Genomic DNA, 12,254 nt, shown 5'->3' with positions numbered 1-12,254 from the left:
GGCTGCTTTGTTGTGTCATGCAGAACCTCCATATAATTTCTTCAATTTTTCTGCAAGTTCTGCAATGTCTAAATTGTATCTATGTCATGGCGTTGCCTCACACAAGATTTTCCAGCTATGGGCTGGTCTAAATCCTCAGCAAATGACTTTCCCTAAGCCTTCCGCCATCTGTGTGATGGGTGACTCTCTCTGGTGGCTGCGTCATCCATCTTTTACATGTGCCCTTTTTAGTATATGATGGCATTCTAATTGGAATAGTCCATGCAATAGTCCACAGTCATTCATGAATACAGGTTCTCAGCCAGGTTCACTTCGAGGTCACCTCCTCGATCCAGTCCCCGTGTGCTCAACGTTATCGGAGACAGGCGTTGCTGGGGGAAACAGTAGAGGGTGTTGTGTTGTGTTGCCTTTGAGATGAACTTGCTTCTGCGTGGCTTAATTAGCCACTCCCCCTTGAAGTTTGTGGTATTGAGACATGGTTTTACGATGATGGGGCTTTACAGGACTTTGCCAGTAGTGACACAGCATATCAGTTTAATCATGTGTTGAAATAAACAGCAACAGATAAAAATAAAATAAAAAACCAGAGACAGTCACACGTAGGAATGCACAGATTTTTTTAATTTTAGGAGTAGTTATATATACTGAGAAGCTATGCCCTCTCTTGAAGAATTTGTAAAATATTTATACATTTTTTTTTGTTTTTATATTTCTTTCAGTCTATAGTCAATAGATTAAACAAACAAACTCTATTCAAAATGTGCTAATGGGTCAGAGACAAGACGCGCCCAGTTTTCTGTCCGCCAAAAATTAAATTTACAAAAGTCATTTTATGCATATAGAAAACATATTGAATAAAACTACAGTAAAACTACATCCACTGTCAGACTACCTCAAAAGTGGCTGACAGGCCTCAGACTCCATAGGGTTAATGTTTCAAATAACTTTTGGGAAAATACAATGTCAAAACATGGGTGAAATAATGTTTCAAAATCATCATTCAGTGCAATGGTCCACACTTTGATTTTACAATTACATCTTTAAATAAACATATAAAATACCAAGTAAAAGTCTTCTGTAAATCGTGGTAAAAACATATGATAGCCACTGTATTATTTATGCAGAAACTATTAATGTTACACAGTATGCATTTTGATGTAGAGGAAAACAGATCGAATTTTAAGTTGTGTAACCCTTTTATTTATTTATTTATTTATTTATTTATTTATTTATTTATTTATTTATTTATGTATTTATTTATCTTGATGCTTGAAAACCCCTTTTCGTCTTTGACCGTTATACTTTTACACTTTAACCAATAGTTCTCTCTCTCTCTCTCTCTCTCTCTCTCTCCCCCTTTCTTTCATTCTAACAGGCAACAGTATTGAGATGCAAAAGGCCAGTGACAATATCATTAAAGCACAATAATGTTTTTGACTTCGTTGAAATATTTTCTAATTTCATCTTTACATTGAATAGATTCATAATGTTGAGACGCATTTGGATATGGGGATTTTATATTTTATGTTAAAATGCTATCTATCTATCTATCTATCTATCTATCTATCTATCTATCTATCTATCTATCTATCTATCTATCTATCTATCTATCCATCTATCTATCTATCTATCTATCTATCTGTCTGTCTATCTGTCTGTCTGTCTGTGTCTGTCTATAAAAACATTAACTTCCTGATGCTTAACACAGGCAAGACTGTATTGCTGGTCTTTGGTTCCCTAATTTAATTAATCTTACGTAACATTTTGACAACTGCATTCTCTCGCAAAATTCCACAGCTAAAAACCTTGGTGTGACTTTGGATTCTAGTCTCTCGCTTGTCACTCATATCAAGAACACAACCAAAACAGCCTTTTATCATCTCCACAATATCAGCAAAATTAGGCCCTTGCTATGTACAGCTGATGCAGAATCCACTGTTCATGCATTTGTCACTTGTCATTTGTCTTGCCTTGACTACTGTTATGGTCTGTACTCTGGTCTGCCTGCCTCTAATACCAGAAGTCTTCAGCTAGTCCAGAATGCTGCTGCCAGAATTTTGACCAGAACAAGGAAGTTCGTCCATATTACTCCTGTCCTGGCTTTCCTTCATTGGCTCCTTATTCACGCCAGGGCTGATTATAAAGTCCTCCTATTAACATTTAAAATTCACCTTGGACATGTACCGGCAGCCGTGATCTCTGGAATAGCCTACCTTAGAGAGCTGCGCTTATGAGTTGCCGGTTCGATTCCCAGGACCGACATCCATGGCTGTGTGCCCTTGGGCAAGGAATGCTGCGCACTGCTCCTGTGTCTAGTGTGTGTGTTCACTTACTGTTGTGTTACATGAGTTAAATGCATAGGTCAAATTCACTGTTCACAGTACGTGTGTGATTACAAAAATTTACATTTACATCTGTCTGACTTAATTACACACCCCCCCTCCCGTGTCCTCAGGATGCTAGTTTATTAGTTGTTCCAAGAGTTAAAAAGGAAGTCCACCGGCCACCGCGCCTTTATGTACCGCACTCCCTTTCTCTGGAATAGCCTACCTAATAAAGTCAAAGAAGCAAACTCTCTTGATACCTTTAAAACCAAACTTAAGACTCATTTGCTCTCTCTAACGTATAGATAACATAATTTCGAATTGTCCATCGAGGGATGCTCAGTCTCTGCCGTAGTCTCTCCTGGAATAGTTTAGTTTAGTTCCCGCAAGCTTAGCTGCCTCTCATATTTTCTCTCTCCTTCTCCCTTCCCTCTGCTTTTGTCTTGACCATGGTCATTCGGTATAACAGTTACTAACCCGTTCTCTTCTGTTTGTGTGAGTGGTTGATGTCTGTGCCTTGCTGCATGGATGTGGCTCCTTCCCCAGGTCGACTGACTGACTTTGTCTCCATGCCCTGCTGTCCTTGGCCCTGCTCTCCCTGTGTGGCCCTGCTCTTCCTGCGTCCTCCACAGCCACTAGTGCTGCTACATTCATACATCTATAAAATTATTTTCTATTTTGTTAAGTTCTGAAACCCCAATAATGCTCTCCTTTTCCTCCCTCGTCTTCTGCATGGTTGTGTCTCATTTGTTCAAGCACAAGTGTCTCGTTTGAATGTGGATACTTTCCTCTTAGGTGTGACCCCCCCCCCACCTTCCTCCCTCCTGTCATCTTCCTCTTCATCATTCTCCTGGTGGCTGCTGCCGCTTCGTGGCTTGTCCTCTTCCTGTGCTGCTGTGCTTGTGTTGCATGCCACGGTTGAGCGCCCCCTGCTGTTTCGTTATTCTTTATTTCTGTCTGCTAGTGTATTTTCATTTTCATTATTTCTGTGTTGCTTGCAACACAGACGTTCCTCGGCTTAGGAAATCAGCCAAGAGGCAGTTAAACGTTTGCCTATTGAAATAATGGTGTCGAAAGTGGAGGTCAGAATTGTATGGGGTGCAGTGACCTTCCAAACAGCAATCTTTTTTTGAGGATTAAGTCGGGGGTGCCGCCCTAATTTGGTTGTTGTAAACCTGTGGGCATGTAAACCTGTGAGCAAGCCATTTGAGACTGTAAACAGTGATATTGGGCTTTAAATAAACTTGAAAGTTAATTTGTGCTTATGTCTGTCATGCTTCTGCTACCCCATCTCTGTGCTTGGAGTGCTTTCCCATCTTGTTCTATGTACTCCCGTGGATTTCTTAAAGTACTCATGTAATATATTACGTTCTCTGTTGTGTTTCCCCTACTTTGGTAGTTGCAGTTCAATTAAAATGATAAGAATAAAGTCCCACTTACAGGAAATTCTACAAAAATAATGAAAGTGTGAAAAGGTTCCATTACAAAGTTAAATTCCATATTTAGTAAGTAATAATTAAGACGTAAGTATTCATTCTATCTATTATTTATTCATACTAATTTTGCTTTTTATTTTTTTAGAAGATAAAAGCTCGACTAGATGAGGTGTTCAATACACTGCAGAGGAAATCTGATAAATCCAGTGAATCAGAAAATTTGGCATCACATGCAAGCACATTTCTGAACATTTCTGAGACACTGGTCTCTTTAGTGGTGAAACCAACAGACACAGAAGAGCTCCTCAACTTTACCTCCAACACCACTGGTACATAATGTCTTTACCCTGACATCATACACACAGTACCCTCTATCAGATATGTTTACCTATGCATGGATGGGCACCTCCATGTCAAATACATTCAAAACAGATCAGTGTTCACTTTTGACAGGAATACCACTGTAGTCCAGTGTGCTCACTTCCTGTCTCTGAGGGTCAAAGTCCAAACACTCTGGTCTTTTACTCTCTGATAAGTGCATTCACTCTCTTTTGTCTGTCTGTCAGAGGTCAAAGTCTACACTGTTGGACCAAATGCCACTTTAAAAAATGTCCTTCGACTCAATAATACTGCCGCTCTCATGGATATCGACATCATCAGTATTGCAAAGAACAACAAGGGTAAGTTCAAAATCTGAACTCAGATAACAGTCTGTATTATACAGACATTGTGATGGTTGGCCTGGATATGTGTTTGTAAAGTTTAAGTAAATGTTAAGTACTCAACATTAAAATCACTGAATAACAGAAGTTACTGTGCTGACAAAGTTCTTGTAATTAGGATTTAAAATGTTCTTTATCTGAAACTCAGGACATGCATCTGTGGCCTTCATGACGTATGACAACATGTCAGAAATACTGAAGCCCACCTTCTTCCACTCAAAGAAAGACACAGTCAACACTATGATGTCCACAGTAGTCTCAGCCTTCCTGCCCAAAACCACCAACAAAACGCTTATCAATCCAGTTAACTTCACCCTGAAACACATCAGAGTAAGCATTTTAACTTCTTAAACAGATATAGGGAAGGAAATAGCGGGATCATGACATGAATACACCATTATGTATGATAAATGAAGAAAAAAAAAAAAAAAAAACACAGAGAGTGATGTACATGTGAATGTACATTTAGACATGTGAGAGCGAGGCACCTATCACACAAGCATTCCATTTCACTTTGTTGGATCTCACACTTAAAGTTTACACATGTTCCACCTCCAATGACCAGGACATGGATCCTGCAGGAACCCTTCACTGTGTCTACTGGGACAAAACTGAATGGAGCACAAATGGCTGTGTGAGAATCAGTGAGGAAAATTCCAATGATACAATCTGTTCCTGCACACACTTGTCTACCTTTGCTCTCCTCATGCAAACTGAAAAATTACCTGAGGTAAGGGAGTACAGGTACTTTATCATGTAGATAAAAGTAAAATATACTACAGAATTATAAAGGAATGTCAATTAAATACACGTTACTTTGTGTCACGAATGATGTGTGGAGTGATGTCAGAACAGCATCTTTTGGTGGGAAAGTGTCAATAGTTGATGTCATGTGCTGTCCATTAGTAGTGTATCTTAGTTTGGTCTATCTATCTTAGTTTTAATTTTTACTTTCAACATTATTTCATGGATTTATTTTAATCGTAAAAGTTACCAGTATGGTCAAATTTCCAAAGTCACATCATAGTTTGTGTGTTATTTCATAAGATTATTATGCCAACATTTTAATTATATAAATTTAAATTATGATTTTTTTTATTTATTTGTATAAAAATATTTAATTTTCCAATTTTTTATTAATTTTTATTACCATCACCACCAACATGGAGCAGCTGAGTAGAAAAACATCATCCTGATGTTTCATAGTCACAGTTTACCCTTTATCACCTGGATGTCTCAGATAGGCAGACAGTTCAGTTTTCTTTAATGGCCTGCATGGAACCTTTAAGTCAACCCAACAGAGGATTTTTGGGATGAAATAGAACAGACCTTTTTCAGTGTGAATGTGGAGTCCATTACAGCAGCATGGACCATTATTCCACTGAAACCTTTCTAGCAACGTGTAGGATCAAAGGTCTGAAGAGTTGAGACTGCTCTGGAAGCAAAAGCTCATCTGACCCTGTTCAACCTCAACCACTTGTTGTTTTTCAGTGGAGTCATCGCTTGGAGCTGCTGAGCACGATTGCTGTTACAGTAGGGCTGATCTTCCTGTCCTTGGCTGTTTTCACCTTCGTCCTGTTTCGTAAGAACTCGAGAGTGAGCAGCGCACTTCGACTGAACCTCTGCATCTGTCTGCTGCTAGCACACCTCCTCTTCCTGCTTACTCAACGTTTTCTGGCTCACAGCAGTTACAAGGTGTTGTTAATGGCATATCACCCATCATCAGTTCACTTGCATTTATCAAATGGAAACAGTGATATACTTGAAAAATAGCTTGACAATACGTCATCTTATGAAAGTCATGAGGATGCTGCTAATTATGTTGATAGGGATGATGAACATTATGATGATGATGATGATGATGATGATGATGATGATGAGAACAACTAACATATTTCTTTCTCTAACATCTCGCCTTCTGCTCAGGGAGCGTGTGCTGTGTTTGCGGGAATATTGCACTTCCTTTTTCTCTCTGCATTTGTGTGGATGTTCCTTGAGGCCATAACACTCTTCATCTCAGTGATGAACCTATCAAAGATCAAATCCAGGCGGAGGGAGGTGCTTCACTGGAAATACCAACTTGTGATTGGTTATGTGGTCCCCACTCTTGTGGTTGGTGTATCTGCAGCTGTAGTGCGTGACAGTTATGACAGTGAGGCGTGAGTACGGACAGAGGATTGAGTTTTATCCACCATCAATTAAATTCCTTAAGTGATTTTACATTTTTTCAGTTAACAAAAATATGGCGGTAATTGCACATTACTGAGGGTACAGAAATCAAAGTTTGACTTACAATATGATGCATTCCATTTTGAAGTTTTGTTATTGTTTGCTTAGTATCAAACAATAGTAACATTTGGTGTAATAGTTTACACTGTATGATTTGTGATGGACACTATTCTCTTCTGTGTAGGTGCTGGATTAAGTTGGGGACGAGCTTTGTGTGGAGTTTTTTGGGTCCTGTTTGCTTCATTCTTGCAGTGTGTATCCTTTAGTAATCCTATTCTGTGTTGCTCACATAGACTAGCCTCTTGTAATGTGAATATAATAAGCCAGAAGGTGATGGGAGTTTCCTAGGCCCTGAACAAGTTTAAAATAATGTACTTAAACCAGTTTTAGAATCGGCAATTAAAACTATGGTTTTCTCTCGCCTGTCCAGGTAAATTCAATTCTCTTTATCACCATCATCATCACTCTTCAGTGTACACTGATGCACCTGAGCGGTGATGTCTCACAGATCAAAACCAACAGGTAACACACAGAGACCTACAACACACACCTTCACATAAACATCTACATTTTTCTAGAACTCTATTACTAATGTCATTGATGCACCTGCAAATAAACCAACACTCTTTAGGACTATGGTGTTCAAAGCACTGGCCTAGTTTTTTATACTGGGTTGCCCCTGGATACTAGGGTTCAGTGAGGGGGCAGAGATCATCTTCCTTCTCCTCATTTCCCAGCAGGGCACCTTCATCTTCCTGGTCCACTGTGTCTTCAATAAAGAGGTAAAGCAGAATCAACTTCAAAAACCTTTGGATTTTTTTCACATGCATGTTTCCAAATGCACTGTGACCTGCATCAGTGAACTCTGGCCATGATATCTTTCTCAAACTGTTTCTCTCTGACCCCCCCCCCCCCCTTTTTATGTTTGTTTCCAGGTCAGAAAGCAGTACAAAAAGTTGTGGTACATCCTCTGCCCTCACCATGAGACCAATGAACAGATGACAGAGGTGAGTGACATTAGTTGACACCAGTCAGATTCCAGTATCACATTTTCTGACATGAATGAGATGGGCTTAGACTCAACTTGACTTGGGCTTGAAATAAATCTTTTTTTGTGGTAGTTTTACATCCATCAACTCACTGAACATTGTTTAAAGACGTTAAAATATGTATTGAAATATCACAGTTACACTGGTGGGATATCTCCAAGTGGTCCATTTAGCATTTGTTATCAGTGTTAGCATTAGGGTAAAAAACTATAGTCTATATATATATTTTATTTTATTTATAGAGTCTATATAAAATAACAAAATTATTCACTCACCATTCATTAGCCTTCTGTATGTGTGTGTTTGTGTTTGTGTTTGTATGTGTGTGCTCTGCAGAACATGAGGACTGTCCACAGTAACATTTACAGTACTGATGCTGATCTCAGTTTCAACCTGGAGAAAAATAATTAGTATGGAGAGGAGAAGAGAGGTGTCTCTGTCCCGTTGTGTTCAGTCCCTGATTCTGTCTTTTAGCCTGTAATTCATCGATTTCCAAATATTTAGGAGAACAATACCCAGCCTCGCAGTTCTGTACTATTTAGAGCAGTTTTTCTTAACCCAGATCTGAAAAATATTCTCATGTTTCATTGTCTGCTGTCAGGGCTGGCTGCAGGGTGCTATAACTGAGAGGACACACCCCCTTTGGTGCCGGCCCTGTCTGTGTTTCTGGTTTGTGTTCTCTCACACAAAAAACAGATCTCTTGTCAGTTGGTGTCGTCTGACTCTCATAGGATATAATGTTGAACAGTGTGATGCAGAGAACTCCTTACAAGTGAACGCACTGCTTTACCTGTTATTTTTTAACATTATGGGTAAGTTTCATACTTTTTTGCAGAGCAACACGTTAATTCTGCAGTTGACAGAAAGGGTGGCAAACCTTGTAGTATGAAAATGGCAACTCTCAGCCCTTTAACAGTTAGTGGAATCTGAGTCACTGCTATAGATTTAGCCTCACCGTCACATGCTATAAACTGAGCCTCATTCTCACGCGTGATGCAATAGCGGCCTATAGGAAGTGGTTTATGAATATAGGGGAGCAGAATGAGGATAAAAGACCGTGATTAATAAAGCTGGTCATTCTCTCTCATGTCTTCTCAGAGGATGCCACTATGCACTGATGCTGCTTTACATTCTGCCTTTTGTATTTAGCAGTGCTAATGTTGACAGGTGATCATTTTGCCCTGTCTGAATCTATGCTAAATAACATGTTTAGCTTTAAGGCAAACTACCATGTACGTGATGTAGTTGTGATACACGGTTATTTTCATGAACTTTTACGCTGTACATTTCTGAGTGATCACCACATGTTTGTCACAGTACAAATGAATGATTAGCAAGCTTAAGGAGAAAACATTCATTAAAGTTAAGTGATTGAACACAGATGTGTTGTGGCCTGTTGTGTTTTCTGGTTATATAATATCTGAATATAATAAAACTGAAATTAAAAAGTGGAGCAAAATATTATGAAACAACCAACTGTTGATAGAGCATGTGGAACATGGTTTTTATCTGCATGTATGACCATCTTGTCCCTAGAAGGAGTCATTTCTACAGCTTACCCAAACGTAAGTATAAGCCTGTCCTCATTTTTGTCAGTTTAAATGCATGAGTCAAATACCCTGGGATAAGACCCCCAGTGCATCATAGGACTAAGTACATTGTGAACTCCATTCTAGGATCATTTGTTAAACATCAGTTTACATGGCTAAATGTTTTTCCAAAAATCATATTGAAATGTATGTATAACATAGACACAGAAATATCAACTAAGATCATGTATACAAAAAAATAAAAATCAAAACAAAAGCTTGCATACCCATTTTTCTTTGTGATTTTGGTCCACATAGATTTGATGTCAGATGTCTAAACTTTTGCCAAACCTTCCCTGAGTACATTCTCTCAAGAGAGAAGAAGTGGGTTTCAGTGTGATGTGTAGTGTAATGTATAGAATTTTTGGGACAGTTGCTCCAGTCTTTAGTGGGATTCTTCCTTCTAGACCAGCACCAGCACACTTCATTCAACGTCTTACAAGGGGAGATCTTTGTTGGGTTGAGTTCACTGTTGTTAGTGCAAAATCAAGTGAAAATGAAGGTTGTGAGTTGATGAGGTCTGACATGTATAAAAATATACAGCTAAATCAAGTGTTCATTCTATCTCCACTCTGTTCTCCTATCTTTTGCATTCCTTCTATTGTAAACATTGTTATTTTTCATATCTAATTCATGGCACAGCCCTCGATTTCCCCTAATAACTTGAGCAGGATGAGGTACATCGCTGACTTAAACAAAGCTCAGCTGTACACTGGATCCTGTTGTTGCATCTCCCCCAGTGACTAAGTGGCACAAGAACTTTCTTGCTGATATCAACACAGACTATTAAGTCAAATTCAGTGTGAAAAATCTATTAAGCAGGTGAGCATTCTTCTAACCCTGCAGCGGTAGCCTCGTGTCCTGCACGGGTCTGGCCTCTCTCGAGTATTCATAGCAATGATGCTCAGACCACCGTGATTAACGGTTAGTTACTGTCACTCTGTGAGTTGTCACGGGATAATGAGAACAGTGGCACTTACCTCGAAAGGAATGCTACAGAGGCTGTCCCACAGCGGTGTCTGGTTTCGCTCTTCTCTCCTCCATAGTCCAAAGAAAACGACGGACCTGCTCGTGTCTCCACAGTGGTAGCTAGCAAATTGTTAGGTTCTATGCTAACAGACAATTGATTGGACCTGAAAAATTCAACTAGACTTGGAAAAAAAAAAAAAGTCAGCCTGATACATTTTGTCAAACACATTTATCCACGCATTTGATGTCTCACACTTACAGAAACAGTATCTTACGGTGTCTTCTGAAAGTACATCTCAAAATTCTGTTTTAACATTGTCTTTTTCTCCAAAAACAAGCCTTTTAGACCTATCTCTCATTCTCCTCATGCCTCCCGCTCCTCATTCTACCAAATGTCCCACTCCCCGACCAATTATTATTTAATGCACTTACTATCTTTTTTTCCGCCAACAAGAGACAATATGAACCATACGTGATAAAGCTCCTTGTCTGCTTTGTTATGCATAAGTTTCCAAGAAATCAGTTAATACCATTATACTGTTCATAGGAATACAAAGTCATTGAATAAATATCTTTTTTAAAAGATATCAGATTGCATGACACATGCTTAAAGCTTATACGCTCGGTATGGGTTTCAGTTCTGGTTTCCCCTCCGAAGTTAGTAACTAAAAGAAAAAGATGATAATGATAATGAAAACAATTATTGAGACAACGTTGTGTTGGATTTGAAGAAGTATTTAGTCAATATTTATGGTTAATACATTTGATTTTATGTATTTAGGAAGTAAACTCCTCTACAATTACTGAAAATACTAATAGCATGTCAGTGCTCAGTTTGACCACTTCATTATAATCTTTAGGAGGAAGTTGTTTTTTTTTTTTTTCTCTCACTTCTTCTTTTTTCATTTTTTTTTTGCACTTTTCTTCCCACAGTCTGTTGTCTTTTTTTTTTTTTTTTTTCTATCTGCTCAGCTAGTTCCAAAGAAGCAGGACAGAGAGCAGACATAGTGAAGTGACAGATAGGGCTGATGTCACTCTTTTGACAGGCTGTGAGGTCTGAGGTTGAAAGGCAGTCGTAGCACAGAACGCTACCACATAGATTAACACCGCTCCCCCTAAACGTTTTCAACAGCCATGGACCAATGTAAAACCCAAATACCCAAATTCCCTCAGTCTTATCTCATCTCTATCCAGACACATTTAAGGTCTGACTAGTCTAACCATGCAAAATTAAATAAGGCAAGTTTAATGTAAACAATCATTGAGGCAATCTTGTGTTGGATGTTAAAAAAGCGTTTTGTCAATATTTTTGGTTTTTACATTTGACTTTATGTTTAAGAAGGAAACTCCTGTACAATCACCAAAGTTACCAATAGCATGCAAGTGCTCTGTTTGACCACTTCATTATAATATTTAGGAGGAAACATTTTTTTTTTCTTCACTTCATCCTGTGGAGGAAAAGTTGTGTGTTTTTTAAATCTGCTCTGACAGATTAAAAGAAACAGGAAGGAGAGCAGACAGAAGGAAGTGACAGTTCTGAAGCTCTTTCACTCCATCTCATGCGGTGATGGTAAGAGTCAAACGTTGTTTCTTCAGATTTTGTGAACAAATTTCAGTTTGTTTTACTAGTTTTCGCTCTAAACAAAAGTTCTCAAGTTTTCCTCTAAATAAATCCTCAAAATGTTTTTTGAACTACAAATGTTGTACTGAGATGGGATGAAATACCTTGATGAGACATACAAAACAGTAAATGTTATTAAAATGTAGTCACGGTGATGATAACAAATGCATGTCTTGCAGGTATGTTTAACAATGAAACTGGCATTAGTGCGGCCACTCACAATCACTTGGGTGCTTTCTCATGTAATGTCAGGTAACACCTCAATTCATTTTGCAATATATCATTTGTCAGAGGCCAAGTAAGGAGAGGAGGTAG

General features: G+C 38.6%; 1 pseudogene; it reads left to right on the top strand.

The window, feature by feature from the left end:
- The first annotated feature begins 3,388 nt into the window (after positions 1 to 3,388).
- LOC115815886 (adhesion G protein-coupled receptor E3-like) lies at positions 3,389 to 8,536 on the top strand (annotated as a pseudogene).
- The last annotated feature ends 3,718 nt before the right edge of the window (positions 8,537 to 12,254 follow it).

The sequence above is a fragment of the Chanos chanos genome, chromosome 7 (genome assembly GCF_902362185.1).
Source record: "Chanos chanos chromosome 7, fChaCha1.1, whole genome shotgun sequence".
Classification (NCBI taxonomy): Eukaryota; Metazoa; Chordata; class Actinopteri; order Gonorynchiformes; family Chanidae; genus Chanos; species Chanos chanos.
Note: the sequence above shows the minus strand (reverse complement) of the source record. Positions and strands in the feature narration are given on the sequence as shown.